Genomic DNA, 6898 nt, shown 5'->3' on the forward strand with positions numbered 1-6898 from the left:
TCATGAAAAGTTATCTTCGAAAACTACATTGTAAATTACCTTGGAGTTTAGCATACAACGGTTTTCCCCAAGGCGCCGAGGATTTTTCCAAGGTCAAAATACAATTAATGTATAAATAAAAAGATCCTTGTTGAATAATGAATTAAATATCGAGAGAGCGAGTTATCAAAAGAGTTGTTGCAATAAAATACATACAGCTACAATAATTGGGTTTATGTACAGTCAGCAATACTATTCGCTTAGCACCTTTGCATACAACACTCTTAACTGTCCATCGGTGGACCTTATGCCTTTGTAATAAGGTTTACGAACTGTCAGTTAATAGTGTTGTGGTCCGTGCGTAAATGCATTCCCAACTCCGTCAATAAAAAAAAAGGTGTAGGCGATGGCAACTTCTACGAGTATTCAGTGCAGTGGAGGGTCACTATTCTCTGCAGCTGACTGTACAGTCGCCATCAGGTATATCGGAGCGGCTAAGGCGCTCGCAAATATGTGAACACGCCTCTATTGTCAGCGCGTTAGAGTGCGTGTTCAGATATTGTGAACACCGTGGCCGCTCCGATATATCTGATGGCGACTGTACATATAATAGAGAGCCATGCGCCCAATATTCATTTCAAAACCTTGTTCGGCATTTATCAACCTGCCATCATGGGGAAAGTCATCAAAACTAGTCCACTGCACAACTGAACACATTTCCCAACAGCAAATCAACTTGAATAATCGTCAACATAAACACTGACATCTTGACGGCCACACTGCACTTAACAAACTTACATTTGCACTTCAATAACTACTCAAACAATAGATTGTATAAGTTGTACTAACAGCAAATGCAACTTTGCTTTACCACTTTGTTTTTGCAGCTGTAAAAGCTCACAGCTGTTAATAAAGTTAAAGAGGGTTTTTGTTCACGGACAGCAAATAAGTTTGTGCGTTAAGCAATTGGTCGAGCAATGAAGATGTTAGAAGCACGAAGTGTGTCAGCCTTTGATGATTTAGTTAAGGCTAATGTGTTTGTCAACTTATCAGTCTCGCAATCGCTCTTGATAAATAGATAAGTCTTGATCGTAATTGGACAAGGAGACACATTTAAGGGCAAGTCATGCCAGTAAATACGACAACCTGCGTATAGGCGAGCCAAATAAGGGCTAAATAGTTTAAATTGGATTTCGTTAATGATTTAGGTTGGGCTTGGGCTAGTACGGATGGACATTTTAACCATTAACTATTAATGTTTCTAAGCTTTGGTTGCTTAATCCCCTCAGCTTAATGGCGCGCGTAAGCATAATTATATTAATTATAAAAACACAAAATCACCTAGATCACCAAAGTTTGTTCAAAAAGGTCTCCAACGATATGTAACAATATAACAATAACAATATAACAATATTTTTATTCATAATTAAAGTTTAGCAGCATTTGTAACGATATTTTTAGCGATATCTGTATAATTTGTTCCACACAATTTAAGACGCGTATAATCACGTGTATTTTGACAGGTGACCGAGTTCCCAAATGATGAGGTCGCCCGACTTTAAAAACAGAGCGAGACTAAATCTGTTTCTGTACCTTTGGTACTAGCGATTAGCACCCAAGAACTAAATATATGTCTGTGGTTAGTCAGCAAACTTTCGAAGAATGCGGCTGCAAAAATCGCCAAACGTGCTCGGTCTGTAAAGAGAGATCCCACACTAAAGTCTTTTGAGTGTCGGTAACAGACAGCTATGGAATATGGTGTCGCTGTGCAGTGGCGCCAACGTTCATTTCGAGCAGCAGCCATAGAGATGACTAGTTAGACGCCGAAACTCGGGAGACGCTAGTGTGGGGTCTCTCTTAGAGCTGAAATTTGCTGATACTGAGATAGGCGAAAATTTCAATGGCCATGGAATAGCTTACAGTGGCGGCGCGTCCATAAAAGCCGATTCCCATCGGCTTGCCTGTTTTTGGACGTTTGAGTAGAGTTGTAAAGGAAATATGTAATCCAAATTGCCCCGGCTTGCCTATGGATATGTTTGACGCGCCGCCACTGATAGCTTGGAAGAGTGGCTGTGATAAATCCGAAAGTTGTGGGTTCGTAAACGTTCTGTTAAACATAAGCGCTCTTAGCGCTTTCCCGGTTGCATTCTAAAGACCCCGTGGTGTATATTTTGAAACAAGAATTTCGTTCGGACATGTTCGGTACTATTTCAATTAGGAGGGCCTTATTGTCGAGGCTATATAGCTACGACTATGACAAATGACTATCAGTCAGGTTACACCTAATACGATTACGTCCGTGACCGCTCCAGTTGCTACAAACTTGTTTGTAACTAACTAATAATGTAATGTCATACTTGTTATATAATAATCGTGAATTATGCTCAGTGGTCGATGATTGATGTTTTGACCGCGGATATACAGCCAAAACATGATCTAACTGTTTCAAGATATGTTAAGACATGTCACGATTAGTATGGTAAATAAATTCTGTGAAAGAGATATTGTGAGAATACTTACTTTCATACAAATCGTTTAGGTTGATTGACATATGAATTAATTGTATATAATACATGCTGAATAATTTAAATGGAGAAGCCATAATGTCATACAATTAACCTGAGAACTTCTTTTAAATCATGTCAAAAGCTTTTAACCATTTCTTCGCTCAATTTCAAAATGACTAGATCACTGTGACAGGTGGAACTGGTCCGCACCGAAGGCCGAGTGAAGCAATCTGTCATACTCCACATTACGTTTCGACACAATGTGCGGTTTGTTTTACGGCGACGACTTTCAAGGTGTGGGTCAGCGGACTATGATTGACTTTTGCCAATTTTAAATTCGTAATTCGACTGTTTTCGGCAGCTCGTGATATCACTAAGGTTGTAATATAGCTTACTAGCGACCCGCCCCGGCTTCGCACGGGTTAACAAATTATACGTAAACCTTCCTCTTGAATCACTCTATCTATAAACTGCATCAAAATCCGTTGCGTAGTTTTAAAGATCTTATACATACAGACAGACAGACAGACAGCGGGAAGCGACTTTGTTTTATACTATGTAGTGATGTCCTAAAGGGTGTCCTACGCGTTTTCTGTCGAAAGATATATTCATCAATTACATTTCGTAATGTTTGTTAGGGTACGTTTCAAACCTTCAGTTTCCATAAACACGTACATATTATTATAACAGCCCTAGTAGCACGGTCGCATTTTTATCGTTTATCACCATGCCTGTCACGTTCTAACATGTATGTAAATGCGAAAGTGACGGGCATAGTGATAGTCGATAAAAATGGAACCGTGCTGAGCCCGCAGCCGTACAAAGCCGCAGGCAGATGCAATTAAGTGTGATATTACAAATCACGCTTTCACGCAATAGACTTGCTTAAAACAATAAGAGGAAGAGCCGCTGGTACATACGAGTACATACACATAACATATTTACAGGTGCATAATATACAGTGTGTGGCCCGTAACACGGGCGAATATTGCGTATAATGTACGTTTAAGTGCATATAAATAAGATGGAGTATTAGTAATGTTCGGTATATTTAAAAAAGAAAATCTAATCGATCGTTCTATTAAAGATAAAAATTCTTAGCATAGAATAGCAGGTCGCGCTAAATAATTTATTTGGACTAGTCATAATGAAAAGATCAACAAAAAGTTCAAAGTCATAACTTAACACTTAGCTAATTACCATTTTCTGCCTACAACACAAGAAGTGTAGATCAGTAGATAAGATATACACAATAGCAGGCTTTTAGCAAGTGAACTGAACTGTTCATAACTCTTGTAAGCCGCTGTATCCCTCAACGACCAGTTTACATCTGGCCTCCAGTAACGCGCAGTGGTAAAAAGTGTCAATATCAAGATATAATGGGCTAGAGCTTATAGTAATCTAATTGTGTGTTAAATAGATACAAAGAACAATGAGTGTCAAATGTCGACGAAGACATAAACGCTTGTCGACTGTCAAATAGTTGACGATCGACATGTTGAGTGTTTTAGAGTTTAGTCATGTTGGAGTTCAAGGTGTGGTTTTTAATTTAGAGAAAAAAAATGCAAATGTAGTGGTGTTAAAGACCTAGTGGCTGAACCTAACCTAACATCATGGGGGGGACTAAAGCTCACAGACAAAAAAATTACAATGCTCTGATCTTAGAAATAATTCTCCGAGAATGAGCAGGACGAGTATATAAAAGTAGATTTTCTTAATATCTTGACGTGGTTTGGGTTTGCCAGACTATAATTTTGCTCTCTCTATCTTGATACTGGCTAAATAGTCCCAAAGGACAGAAGCCATTTTATTAAACTGAACTGAACTAAAGAATTGGCATTGTAATTCATGCAGAACCATAGACATTCCGTCCTAAATTCCATTGCGTGATAAACTTATCCAGCCCGAGTAGCACGGTCGCATTTTTATCGTTTGTCACCATGCCTGTCACGTTCTAACAAGTATGGAAGTGCGAAAGTGACGGGCATAGTTAAGTGATAGTCGATAAAAATGGAACCGTGTTGAGCCCGCAGCTGTATCAAAAAGTGACACTTTCCTGTGACAGGCTGAACTTGTGCTTTCACTGCACAAAAACGTGTGAAACCGCGCCGGGACATGACGGCGGTATGCTTTGACTTTATTGCGATAGATTTATAGCTCTATCCTTTTTTAGAAGGTATAAAAAGTTTATAAATTGTTTTGAGAATAATGCCGTCGAGAATGTGGTTCCGTAGAACCAGAAATATGTTGTTTTACAAGCGGGTAGGTACGTTAATATGTATATCAAAATTTGACAAAAATAAAAATAATACAAAGAAGCCATATACCATGGTATGGTATTGTTTTGCCAATATACCCGGGAAAGTAATAAATTCCAAAATCGAAAAGCGAATTAAGCGAATAGTTCAAAAACAGGAATGTCGAGTGATGCGAGGGCTTTAAGGCACAACGGTTAAACAAACTTTGCAACCGAGCGAAACACGCAATTTTCACCACACAAACAAACACAAAAAAATGTAGGGTGACTGCTATTTGCCACTACTTAGCAACTGGCCATTACTTAGTAACTGGCCACTACTTAGTAACTGGCCACTCTTAACAATAAGGTTTCTATTGGCTTTTGTTTCTTTCTGATTTGTTAGGAGTGGCCAATTACTATGTAGTGGCCAATAACTATACCAGTCTCTATGCATTAATGACATCAGCTGAACCAGGTACAGGCGAGACATGTAATAGAATTCGTTCGACAATGGCTGACGTAAGTGGAAAGCTGTAAAAACCACTATGGATGGTAATGGTAATGACCTGACAAGCATCAAGCTATGCTCACACTGACGCCACTGACATGGCAAACGAAACTTTATAAATCACTACATAGTATAAAACAGAGTCGCTTCCCGTCTGTTCCTATGTATGCTTAGATCTTTAAAACTACGCCACAGATTTAGATGCGTTTTTTTTAATAGAAGTGATTCAAGAGGAAGGTTTATGTTTAATTTGTTAACCCGTGCGAAGCCGGGGCGGGTCGCTAGTCATCTATAAACTGTGTTACAGCGTCCATATTGTATGAGCGTTGCTAACTGGTTGATTTAACATAGAAATCCTACAATGGCACCCGCGTGCGTGCATCCGCTCCGTGCACCCGCGCCAGCTAGCGGACTTAAGGTTCCGTCACACGGGCGCGTTTTCCGGACGGGGCGTGAGCAGAGCGTGAGCGTTTTATATGTAAAAGGGGCGCGCCACGCTCACGCCCCGCCCGGAAAACGCGCCTGTGTGATGGAACCTTTAGGCGCCATAACATAACATATTTAGGATCTAACTTGTCTTTTATGCTTCTAAAGGTGACATTCGGGTGACTTCAGCTGCAATTGACATTCGAATGTTACCTTTAAAGTTTAAAATATCGACAAAATAAAACCATGGTATACTTGGGATCTTTGTTTTATTTATTTTTTCAATTCGTTAAGGTTTTGTGTAACCCGTGCAAAGCCGGGGCAGGTCGCTAGTTATTCAAATGTTCATAGCATACCTTAACTGTGCCCCAACCTTAACAAAGCGACGAAAATTGACAAGTCATGTGAACAAATGGTGTCTTATGGTTCTATAAGTTCACCGAACATTAGCCACGCGTACAGTAAGCATCAAAAGTAACGGATCAGACTACGCATCAAATGTATTTTCACCACACCAACTGGTAAAAGATAAGATAAGATAATCATTTATTGCATAATTATAGGTGTTACAGAAAGGTGGATTACATAATATGTATTTTAGTGGACTCACTATAATTTATAAAGGCTCTCTTGATTGTTCAAAAACTTATAGCAAAGTGGCATTTTATTCACATGTGAAGCAAAGTAATTCGATGTAAATTTTGAGTTGTTTCTTTATGTTAGCTGGTAGAATCGACTTTTAAATGATAATTTCGAATGATAAATATTTAATGACGTTGATTTGGATTCGATTTTGTTTGATATTTGATATCTTACAGTTAATATTTTCTTCGGGTTGGTGTGGTTAAAAATTTTGTGTTTTACTCGGAGGCAAATTTTGTTTAACCCTCGTGCTTTGCAACCCTCGCAATGCTCAAGATTTCATTTATTGAATCTTTCGCTTACTCGGGTATCAGTATTAGCACGAGCGGTTAAACAACAACTTTGCCCCCTTGTAAAACAAATAACTATTACTATTCTCTAATAACTTAACAAAAAGAGATATGTTTCTAAATATAGAACAATCAGACTGTTAATACAAATACTTTTCAGCGCGAACAGGGCACGTAGCGTATCGTACTCATCTCTCTCTTTCACTCTTCCACACCAGTACGACAGTGACAGTTGCGTTTAGTTCGCTACGGAGCGTTAACGATTGGCACGTTGGCTATGTATCCTATAGAGATATATCCTTGTTTG

This window comes from Cydia amplana, chromosome 21 (assembly GCF_948474715.1).
Source record: "Cydia amplana chromosome 21, ilCydAmpl1.1, whole genome shotgun sequence".
Lineage (NCBI taxonomy): Eukaryota > Metazoa > Arthropoda > Insecta > Lepidoptera > Tortricidae > Cydia > Cydia amplana.